General features: G+C 41.5%; 1 protein-coding gene across 7 annotated transcripts in view; it reads right to left on the bottom strand.

Annotated features, from left to right (window-relative positions):
* LOC137307163 (coiled-coil domain-containing protein 68-like) overlaps positions 1-12224 on the bottom strand; it is an 86203-nt gene that overhangs the window by 68115 nt on the left and 5864 nt on the right. For all 7 annotated transcript variants that reach the window (XM_067976507.1, XM_067976501.1, XM_067976506.1 and 4 more), the window contains exons 2-3: positions 8968-9166; positions 8583-8805 (exon numbers count right to left, since the gene is read on the bottom strand). The gene's annotated coding sequence lies outside the window, so the exon portion shown is untranslated. The remainder of the gene's footprint in view (positions 1-8582; positions 8806-8967; positions 9167-12224) is intronic.

Below are 12224 nucleotides of genomic sequence, written 5' to 3'. Positions count from 1 at the left end.
AAAAAAGTGACCCCTGCTGGAAAGTGTGGCAATGCCCCTATGTAAAGAGCTTGCTCGCACTCACTGTCTAAGCTCGCACATGAAGAATGGCACTTGGGCAAGCAAGAAGTAGGCAGTCAGCATTCTTGGAACTCTATCTCAGGACAGGAGGAAGGGAGGAGAGAAAACTAGCAACAAAAGTGCATTTTGTGATCATGGATTAGCAGTAACAAACAACATTTCACCAAAGGAAATCTTAACCCCGACTCCAAATAAGAAATGAATATGTTCCTTTTATAAGAACTAGCTGCAGGGAACGTTGCTGATCTGAATATTCACAAGTGTCACAAAACAATGTTTTAAATATATTCGTTCATGGGACGTGGGCATCGCTGGCGAGGCCGGCATTTATTGCCCATCCCTAATTGCCCCTTGAGAAGGTGGTGGTGAGCCGCCTTCATGAACCGCTGCAGTCCGTGTGGTGAAGGTTTTTATGACTAAACACGGTCTCCTGCTATATCGATGCCAAGGAGGAGTCCTCTGATCTACAGAGACACATCTGCATTCAAACAGGAGCTTGTGACTGCAATTCTCTTTTTATTTATTGTAACGTTTTCATTCAGGGTTGAGGTACAGATAAAGCTACAGAAAAGGGTAGGTATTGGTGTGGTGCTGAGGTGGGGGGGAAGCAAGAGGGTCTCCCTCAACAGCTTAGTGAATTTATCCAGTGAGTGGCTGAGTTGACAGATCAGGAAGTGGCCAGATTTGATTTCCTAAACTGTGCTGAATTAGCTCTTCTCACGCGGGGTGGTGGGGCTGCTACAATTGAGCTCGGCACTCTGGGGGTGGGGTAAACTGGCCAGGGCTCCAACACCTGATTGCTTTCCAGTGACCCTGCTGGAAGAGAGTGTATGTGGATGACAGATAGGGGCTCTCACATAAAAACCCATTTAGATGGTGACTGGCTTTCTTGGAACAGCACCCCAGTAAAGAGTCGAGAGCGAGAGGAAGGAGACCGGAAAAAAAATCTGGCAGGGTACACAGCAGAGAAAATTGTTAAAATCCTCTGGGACCTGGGTTCAAACCATGTCTCAATCCAGTTCTTAGTGGGTTTGGGCCCACAGCAGAAAACTGCTAATAAGTGCTGGATTAAGGGCAATTTCAGAGAGGATGCAACATAGCAGGTCTGGAAAATGGAAAACTGTTAAATTAGTGCAATATGGGTAGATTTCTTAGGATGAGGTTGTGATAAGAATATAAGAAATAGGAGCAGGAGTAAGCCATATGGCCCCTTGAGCCTGCTCCGCCATTCAATAAGATCATGGCTGATCTTCAACCTCAACTCCACTTTCCTGCCCGATCCCCATATCCCTTGATTCCCCTGGAGTCCAAAAATCTATCTATCTCAGCCTTGAATATACTCAACGACTGAGCATCCACAGCCCTCTGGGGTAGAGAATTCCAAAGATTCACAACCGTGAGTGAGGAAATTCCTCCTCATCTCAGTCTTAAATGGCCGACCCCTTATCCTGAGACTGTGTCCCCTAGTTCTAGACTCTCCAGCCAGGGGAAACAGGCTCTCGGCATCTACCCTGTCAAGCCCCCTCAGAATCTTGTATGTTTCAATGAGATCACCTCTCATTCTTCTATATCGTATAGGCCCATTCTACTCAACCTCTCCTCATAGGACAACCCTCTCATCCCAGGAATCAATCTAGTGAACCTCCATCACATCACCTCTAAGGCAAATATATCCTTCCTTAGATAAGGAGACCAAAACTGTACACAGTACTCCAGGTGAGGTCTCACCAAAGCTCTGTACAATTGTAGTAAGACTTCCTTACTCTTTTATTCCAATCCCCTTGCAATAAAGGCCAACATGCCATTTGCCTTCCTTATTGCTTGCTGCACCTGCATGCTAACTTTTTGTGTTTCCTGTAAGAGGACACCCAAATCTCCCTGAACACCAACAGTTAATAGTTTCTCACCATTTAAAAAAATTCTGTTTTTCTATTCTTCCTACCAAAGTGAATAACCTCACATTTCCCCACATTATACTCCATCTGCCACCTTCTTGCCCACTCACTTAACCTGTCTATCCCTTTCCAGACTCTTTGTGTCCTCCTCACAGCTTACTTTTCTTAGCTTTGTATCGTCAGCAAACATGGATACATTACACTCGGTCCTTTCATCTAAGTCATTAATATAGATTGTAAATAGCTGAGGCCCAAGCACCGATCCTTGCGGCATCCCACTAGTTACAGCCTGCCAACCCGAAAATGACCTGTTTATCCCTACTCTCTGTTTCCTGTCTGTTAACCAATCCTCTATCCATGCTAATATGTTACCCCCAACCCCATGAGCCCTTATCTTGTGTAACAACCTTTTATGTGGCACCTTATTGAATGCCTTTTGAAAATCCAAATATACTACATCCACTGGTTCCCCTTTATTTACCCTGCTAGTTACATCCTTAAAAAACTCTAAGAAATTTGTCAAACACGATTTCCCCTTCAGAAAACCATGTTGACTCTGCCTAATCATATTATGATTTTCTAAGTGCCCTGTTATCACTTCCTTAATAATGGATTCCAGCATTTTCCCGACGGCTGACGTCAGGCTAACTGGTCTGTAGTCCCCTGTTTTCTCTCTCCCTCCTTTCTTGAATAGTGGGGTTACATTTGCTACCTTCTAATCCACTTCCGTTCCAGAATCTAGGGAATTTTGGAAGATCATAACCAATGCATCCACTATCTCTGCAGCCACCTCTTTTAGAACCCTCGGATGTAGGCCATCAGGTCCAGGGGATTTATCAGCTTTTAGTCCCATTAGTTTCTCAAGTACTTTTTCTCTACTGATATTAATTGTTTTAAGTTCCTCACACTCATTAGCCCCTTGGTTCCCCACTATTTCTGGTATGCTTTTTGTGTCTTTTACTGTGAAGATAGATGCAAAATATTTGTTTAAAGCATCTGCCATTTCCTGATTCCCCCATTATAATTTCTCCTGCCTCAGCCTCTAGGGGACCAATGTTTACTTTTGCTACTTTCTTCATTTTTACATACTGTAGAAGCTCTTACAATCTGTTTTTATATTTCTTGCTAGTTTACTTTCATATTCTATTTTCTCCCTTTTTATCAATTTTTTGATCATCCTTTACCTAAAACTCTCCCAATCCTCAAGCTTACTACTCTTCTTGGCAACATTATAGGCCTCTTCTTTTAACCTAATACTATCCTTAACTTCTTTAGCTAGCCACGGATGAATCACTTTTCCAGTGGAGTTTTTAATTCTCAATGGAATGTATATTTGTGGAAAATTCTGAAATATTTCTCTAAATGTTTGCCATTGCTTATCTACTGTCATACTTTTTAATCTAATTTCCCAATCCATCTTAGCCAACTCACCCCTCATACCTATGTAATTGGGTTTAAGTAAGTTTAAGACTCTAGTTTTGGTCTTAAGTACGTCACTCTCAAATTCAATGTGAAATTCTATCATATTATGATCACTCTTCCCCAGAGGATCCTTTACTGCGAGATTACTAATTAACCCTGCCTCATTACACAATACAAGATCTAAAGTAGCCTGTTCCCTGGTTGGTTCCATGATGTATTGTTCTAGGAAACTGTCTCGAATGCATTCCATGAACTCAACCTCCAGACTGCCTTTGCCAATTTGATTTGTGATACATTGTTTGGGAAGAGTAGAAGGAGTTTTACTCTGCATTTAACTGTGCAATGCTTGACCTGGGGGTACAGAAAGTTTTCCAATCCCCTAGTACTAACATTCCAAGAAAAGGGGAAATAAACTAGTTTGCACTTAAATAGGACCTTTTACACCCTTAGAATGTCCCAAAGCATTTCACAGCCAATTAATTACTTTTGAAGTGGTCACTGTTAAAAAGGGAAACATGGCAGCCAATTTGCACACGAAACAGCAAATGAGATAAATGACCAGATAATCTGTTTTAGTGACGTTGGTTGAAGGATAAATGTTGGCCAGGGCATTTGGAAAACTCCCCTGCCGTGGGATCTTTTACGTCCACCTGAAGGCAGACGTCTTATCCGAAAGACGGCACCTGCAACAGTGCAGCGCTCCCTCAGTACTGCATGAAGTGTCAGCCTGGATTGTGGGCTCAAGTCTCTGGAGTGGGGATTGAACCCACAACATTCTGACTCAGAGGCGAGACTGCTACCAACTGAGCCAAGGCTGACTAGATTGAACACAAAACTAATTCAAAATGTTTTTTGTATATTAAAAACTATCCCTGTGTGTTTGACTTCTTGTAGTTTTGGAGGAGAGAACTCAAGAGACTCTATTCATTTTCAAATATTCAAAGATAAGGATGATACAAAAAGAACTGCTGGGTGAGGTAGTTTACTGAGATACCAGTACATGCAGTTTTAAATTGTTTCTGAAAATATACTGTGACAAGCTGGCACACAGCGAACAACAGAAGAATGCAGCTCCAACACTGTTACATACAGCAACATTACCACTACACACAAAGTGTTCATTGAGCTTAAGAAGCAAGTTTTCCACTCCTCCAAGTCAGTTTCCATGTATCAGCTCTTATTCCTTTATCAAAAAATATATATAAAATGATGGGCAAAAAGACAGACAGAAAATAAAAGGATGTTAAAAATCAATGATTGGCTTGGGTGGTCCACACTACAAAACTGTCCTTAAATTTTGCATAAATTAATAATCTCACTCAGATAGGCAACAAAGGTGGCTGATTTTGGAAATGGATAAATGTCACATTGATGCAGAAGGAGCTGGCGCTCTTCTGAGGTTGTGGCTGAGGCACATCGTTGGAGCAGAGTAAAGGAAACGTCACTCTCCGGGTGGCTACGTTACACCTGACCTGGGAATGCTTCATGTTGGCATGCCAGAAGTTAAGACACATTGGGTGAAAATTTCCTCTGTGTGCTATAGATGGCAAAATCCTAAACTCTGTTCTTTATAAATGTGTTTACGATTTTGCACTGAGGGAATCTTCCTTCATTATTGGGACAGAATAGAGCTAGCCTTACTCTGCATACAGCCCATGTTTCACTTGACCTGGGAGAGTCTGATGCTAATGCTGAGTGTCAGCATCAGACTTGCCCTGCTCCATTCCCCTATTTACCTTGAGCACAAACCTCAACAATAATAGCAGCAACGATTTAATGTTGAGCATTTTGGCATTCTGTTTTTAATCCGGTTTCCATGGGTGCAATTTGCCATACACAAAATCCAATTAAACAATAACATAAATTCACAAAGGCAATAACTTGCATTGACATAGCACCTTTGATGTAGAAACAAGTCCCGGGGGCTTCAGAGAGGAAGAAGGAACTGATGCCGAGCCTTTGTGGGGGAGTTGAGAGAGGTGACCATCGCCTGGTCGATTTGATAGATTTAAAGGGAAGTTTTTAAAAGGGGGAGGGGAAGAAAGAAATAGAGGGGGAAGGATTAAGGGAGGGAAAGTCAAAGAGTAGGACTGAGATGGCTGAAAATTCAGAGGAGCCGAGGGCAAGAAAAGGAATACAAGGCTAGGAAAGGTTGCAAAGGCAGGATGGGGTGAGGCCATGGAGGCACTTGTAGATAAGAGGAAGAATTTCAAATTCAATGAATAGGGGGACAGGGAGCCATTGTAGGTTAATGAGGATGGGGGTGATCAACGAGTGAGACAGGACATATGTGGTAGAGTTTTGGACAAGGTGGAATTTGGTTGAGAGTCCAGCAAGTAGAGAATACTGATATTTTGCTCGATCTGGTTCAGCCTGAGCAAGCAGCTAGGAAGAGGGATGGAGACAGTGGGAAGGGAGTAAAGTTTTTTTTGGCAGGGGCCAAAAGCAATGGCTTCAGTCTTCCTAATATTCAGTTGGAAGAAATGCTGGCTCATTCATAATTTAACGTTGACAGGGAGTCCGGAGGTAGTCATCAAGTCTAGGGACCTCGTTCTTAGATGGAGGAGCCTGCAGTGATTTCAGTGCAAAAATGCTTAACCTGGAATGTTCCAGCAGTGTCGTGCTGGAGTGCAAGGCCCATTTCATCACATGCTGGGCTGGAGGCTCACATTAAACAAAAACAGGAATTCCATGTACTTAGAAAATTAGTAACACAACAAAGAGATAGCACGCTAAAGTGTGCATACACCCAAACAACCGAAACAATGTGTTTTCATTAAGCCAAGGAATGATTGGAAGTGGGCAGATAAGTCAAATTGTGAGTTTAAACTGTTCCCATTGCTGACAGCCCCTAATTTTACGCATTACAGCAATAAATTTTCCATAGTCAGGAGATTAAAACTGACATTTTTGGCCAGAATTGTTTAATTAGGCGGATGTCCATTGGTTTTAGTCTGGCAATGGTGACAAGCAACAGATTCATATTTCATTATGGTTCATATTTCAGTTGAAGAGAGTAAGAATTCACTATGTAAACAGGGACCCAGTACTTTAGGACATGGTGTCCACTAATGCACAGTGCAAGGGTCGGGGAGCTGCAGTGATGAGATCATTTAGACTTTTGCCCCAGTCTTTTAACTCTCTACAATTTATTCCTTTGCTAAATTTTTGTTGGTGAATTTTGAACTCAAAAGTGAGGAAAATTACTGTAGCAATAAAAGGAAAAACTGCAAACGATGGAAATCGGAAATAAAACCAGAAAATGCTGGAAATACAAAAGCAGGTCAGTCAGCATCTGTGGAGAGAAAAGGTTAATGTTTGTGTGTTCTAGGGAGGTCAGACTTTTCATCAGAACTGATACAGGATAGCAAGAAAGCCCCTTTAATTGGACAGAGCAAAACAAAGAGGGGCAAATAATAAGTGAAGATGAAGAGGACAGATATGCTAACTGCTATTAGAAAGAAGCAGGTAATGGGGTTAATGGCCTATAAACATTTTTTTTACTAGATAAAGTTGAAGCTTGTTGAATGCAGTGTAAAGATTATCTCAGTTAGGCTGTGAGAGGCATTAGAAAGACAAAAGGTGAGCAAAATAGCTCAAGAATGGAAGGGAACATGATAGAACGTGAATGGGAGAATGTGGCAGGAATACTGGGGAGACGGCTAAGGTCCAAATTTACTAATATCAATATTACTGCCCATTATTCTCCTCTTATTGTGGCACACAAGGGTCAAATCAATGCTGAAATTATAAAACTTTGAATCAGCACAAACATAAGCCAGACTCACCTTGTAGATAATTCTCCTGCTAATACTGGTCTGGGTGCTTGTCAGCAAAAAGTGACAGTGGACTCCAAAGCATCCCCCCACCCACCAGCTTGCATGCTTGCTTGCAGGTAAGACTTGCATTAAATAAAGAAAGGCTTTTTAATAAATATACAGGCATATACATGATAGTGGCATAGGTATGCAATGTCTGAAGAGTGCATATATGTACAAAATTTAAGCAGAGAGAGGATGATACTAACTTGCGATCCAATTTCTGTGGTGCATTCAACGTTCTAGAGGATTTTGAAGTCAATGTGGCAAAGAGACTTGACAATTAAAAGAACTTAAGACTAAAAAGATCCCCTGGGCCAGATGGCATATATCCTAGGGTTTAGAAGGAGACAAGGAAGGAAATCTGTAGGACATTGGCTACCATGATGGAATCCTTGGACACTGGGCAACAGGAAGTAGCCTAAAGTAGTACTTATATTTTAAAAAGGAGACAAAACAGACCCAGGCTACTACAGGCTCATCAACTTAATGACAGGTAAAATAACAGAACCTATTCTAATGGGCAGACTGGAGGAGAATGCCTATAGCAATAAGTTAAGAAATGGCCGGTATGGATTCTGAAGGGAGAGTTCCTGCTTGACAAACCTCCTTGACTTCTTTGAGAACATTACAAATAAATTAGATTGTGCAACTATGGTATTAGTTTATTTAGAATTTCAAAAATCTTTTTGGCACAGTTCCACATGAAAGACTTCTAAAAGCTACAGGAATCTGGGGGAGAAGTTGGGATTGGATAAGAAGTTGGTTAACAAATAGGAACACACGAGAGGTGTAATGGCAGACTGTGGGAGGTGCTGAATGCAGTGTCTCAGGGATCAGTGCTTGGATCCTTGTTGTTTCTAATCTACTTTTATGAGCAAAATATTCAAACCAAATATGAGCTTGTCAAATTTGTTGGACACTTAAAAAAGGGAGCCTAATAAAGAGAGGGTGCAGCAAACGATTTCAAGAAGGATTTAGATTGGCTATGCAACTGGGCAGACAAATGTCAAATTATAGTTTTGGGTTATTGAATCTACACCCACTATAAACCAGATTGTGATTCATCTCATTGCTCTTTGTGGAACCTTGCTGTGCACACTTTGGCTACCACATACCCATACAACACTTCAAAATACTCCATTGGCTATGAAGCACTTTGGGACATCTTGAGGACATAAGGCTGCTATATAAATGTCACTTTGTTTGTTCTTTCATCTTTTAGTTTTGCAAATCTCTTCCAGCTCTACACCCCAACACACACCCTTTACAATTCTGAGTCTGGACGACTGACTGGGCACTCCGCTCAGTGCCAAAACCCTTGCCGTCACACTGCAATACTCTTCCTAAACTCCTCTCCACCTTAAAAAGCCTCCTCAGAACCTACCTCTTGGTCCATCTCCTTTAACCATCTTATCCAAATTCTTGCTTGGTGTCCAATTGCCTCTTTCGTCAAGCACCTCAGGACATTTGGCTATGTTTAAGGCTCTTAAGTGTATCAAGTTGCTGTTGATTTAATACGTGCAACAGCGCCACTTGCTGACTGCACAATAGTACTGCACGAACAGAACATCCAGTGTCACAGAAACAAGTGCTGCGCAGCAGGACACCTAAACCTCGGGAAAAAGAGAGTAGATTCGAACAATACCATTACCACAACAAAACACAATATACATATTTTCAATATTAAAGTATATTTAGAAAATAAAACAATTCTAATCCCGTTTAACGCTTTCCCACCCAAAGATCTGTTATTTTCAATGGGAACTCACAGCTCTTTTTGCAGGACGTTTTACATCAGCTGGTACAGTGAATCATCAGTACACAGCATGGCGAAGAAGACATTTGCTGCAAAAACATGGACCATTGCGACGGGTGGCCATCACTGAAGTTACAACGTCTTTGGCAGTCTTCAGTTGATCGATCAGAAGGCATCCAAATAATTCAAACACGCTAGATGCAATATCAGACCTACAAGAAAAAAACAGCAGTGGAACCATACAATGACCTCAGGTTGAGTCAAAGAGCCAGAAGCAATTTGCGTTATAAAGCCACAACTCTTTATTTGTGTGGAATTAAAAGCCAATTTACAGCTGTGTGGGTCAAATGACATTACGCAGAATTTAAAGGGCACCTGAACCACAAGACTGTCATACAGTTAAACATCCCTAATGTTTAAAATGATGTACGTAGGGCCCTCGGCAATTTAATTTGAGTTCAATTACAACCCCCCCTCCCTCCCTTGCTTGCTGGGGTTTGGTTCAATGGCCAGCAGCAGCCCTCTGATACTTCGCACAAGTGGCCTTCTTTATGTGAGCTGAGACGGTGAGTGTTAATGGACTATTTAACCACGAGTGGCATCACAGCCAAATCTGATCCTGGATGTGCATACTTTCCAGCATGATTACTGGATAGCGATGAGGTACAACCCTACCACCACTCCAGCTGAGGTCAGCTAATTCAGGTCACGGATCAAATCTGGGACCATCCATCCTTGTCTTAATTCCACACATGGCTAGGGCTTAATTCCACACATTACAGTGGATTTGCCCACTGAACTCCATTGTTTAGATTTTTAACTGTTGGTCGAGACAGGATGCAAGAACCTGTGGGTGCGAGTGGTCTGATTGGAAGGAGACTGGCAGTCGTCATATTCGCTGCAGAAATAGGAAGTCTGAGCTAGAGAAGGCCACTCAGCCTATCCAGAGTCCATGTATGATTATTCTACCATGGTCTTCCTCCCCACCACCCGTTGAGTCCCTTCTTTAAGAAACACTAAGTTCTATCCCCTGCCAACCTTGAAAAAATTCAAACAGTGCTGTTACTATCTCGATAAACCTCAATCAATCCTGGTCACATGGGTGTTACGGAGGGCCATAAATTTAAAAGTTGAGAAACAAATTTACATTGCTATTGAGGAACTTGTATACAGTGGTTAATAGTGAATACTGGGGGGGGAGGGCTTATTACAAGATACTAGTTACATTGAGGACAAACCACAAGATGCAATTATTGTCTAAGTCTACAGTATTTGACTATTCTGCATAATACATATGTGTATCGTTTAGTCACTGTTGCCTCAGTGTATACAGGATCTTTCCTTTGATGTAAGTTTTCTGGTAGCATTGAGAATAATAAGGTAGCGTGGAAAAGATGTAGATTAGAAGGCATGATGACATTTAACCTGAAAAATAGCAGCTCTATTTGGAAGGCACTGTAGCTGTACTTTTCACTATATTACTGAGCAATTCCACATACAAGTACATACATACACACAGTGAAAGAATGTAGCTAGGTAGAATGTGGCTTCCCCTGATGTCTTAGTGGGTCATTGTACTGCCAGTTGTGGTACTTAGCCTCATGGACCAAGTTCAAACTCTGGTCTGTGCTCCAATTGGGAAGGGGAAAAAATCTGTTGGGTTCTCTCTTCTGATCATGCAGGATGTGGTTCCCTTTTGCAGCACATAACATGGTGCAACATTCATTGTAACCATTACATTACATAGTATTTACAGCACAGAAACAGGCCATTCGGCCCAACTGATCTATGCGGGTTTTTAAGGTCCATATGAGCCTCCTCCCTCCCTACTTCATCTCACCCTATCAGCATATCCTTCTATCCCTTTGTACCTCATGTGTTTATCTAGCTTCCCCTTAAATGCATCTATGCTATTCACCTCCATGTGGTAGCGAGTTCCACATTCACAGCACTCCAAGTAAAGAAGTTTCTCCTGAATTCCTTATTGCATTTATTAGTGACTATCTTATATTAGAATAAGGAAATGGTGGATGAATTGAACAGATATTTTGCATCTGTCTTCACTGTAGAGGATACAAATAACATGCTAGAAATAATTGTGAATCAAGAGGTGAAAGGGAGGGAGGAACTTAAAACATTTACAATCACCAGGGAAAGGGTTCTGAAAAAAAAAAGCTGACAAGTCCCCAGGTTCTGATGGACTTCATTCTAAGGTCTTAAAAAAAGTGGCTGCAGAGATAGTAGATGCATTGGTATTAATTTTCCAAAATTCCCTAGATTCTGGAATGGTCCCATCAGATTGGAAAATAGCGAATGTAACTCCTCTACTCAAGAAAGGAGGGAGACAGAAAGCAGGAAACTACAGGCCAGTTAGCTTAACATCTGTCATCGGGAAAATGCTAGAATCTATTATTAAGGGCACTTAGAAAATCTCAATGCAATCAGGCAGAGTCAACACGGCTTTGTGAAAGGGAAATCATGTTTGATGAATTTATTAGAGTTCTTTGAGAAAGTAACAATGTGGATAAAGGGGATCCTGTGGATGTGGTGTACTTGGATTTCCAGAAGGCTTTTGACAAGGTGCCACATCAAAGGCGACTACACAAAATAAGAGCTCATGGTGTAAGGGGTAACATATTACCATAGATAAAGGATTGGTTAGCTAACAGGAAACAGAAAGTAGGCATAAATGGGTCATTTTCAGGTTGGCAAGATGTAATAAGTGGAGTGGCACAGGGATCAGTGCTTGGGCCTCAACTATTTACAATCTGTATCAATGACTTGGATGAAGGGACCAAATGTATGGTTGCTAAATTTGTTGATGACACAAAGGTTTGTAGGAAAGTAAGTTGTGAAGAGGACATAAGGAGTCTGCAAAGGGATATAGATAGATTAAATGAGTGGGCAAAAATTTGGCAGATGGAGTATAATGTGGGAAAATGTGAACTTGTCCACTTTGGCAGGAGGAATAGAAAAGCAGTATATTATTTAAATGGAGAGAGATTGCAGAACTCTGAGGTACAGAGGGATCTGGGTGCCCTAGTACATGAATCACAAAAAGTTAGTATGCAGGTACAGCAAGTGATTAGGAAGGCAAATGGAATGTTGTCATTTATTGCAAGGGGAATGGAATATAAAAGTGGAGATGTTTTCTACAGTTGTACAGGACATTGGTGAGACCACATCTAGAATACTGTGTGCAGTTTTGGTCTCCTTATTTAAGAAAGGACATAATTGCTTTGGAGGCGGTTCAGAGAAGGTTCACTCGAC

The sequence above is a fragment of the Heptranchias perlo genome, chromosome X (assembly GCF_035084215.1).
Source record: "Heptranchias perlo isolate sHepPer1 chromosome X, sHepPer1.hap1, whole genome shotgun sequence".
Taxonomy (NCBI): Eukaryota; Metazoa; Chordata; class Chondrichthyes; order Hexanchiformes; family Hexanchidae; genus Heptranchias; species Heptranchias perlo.
This window is presented reverse-complemented; position numbering and strand designations above follow the sequence as displayed.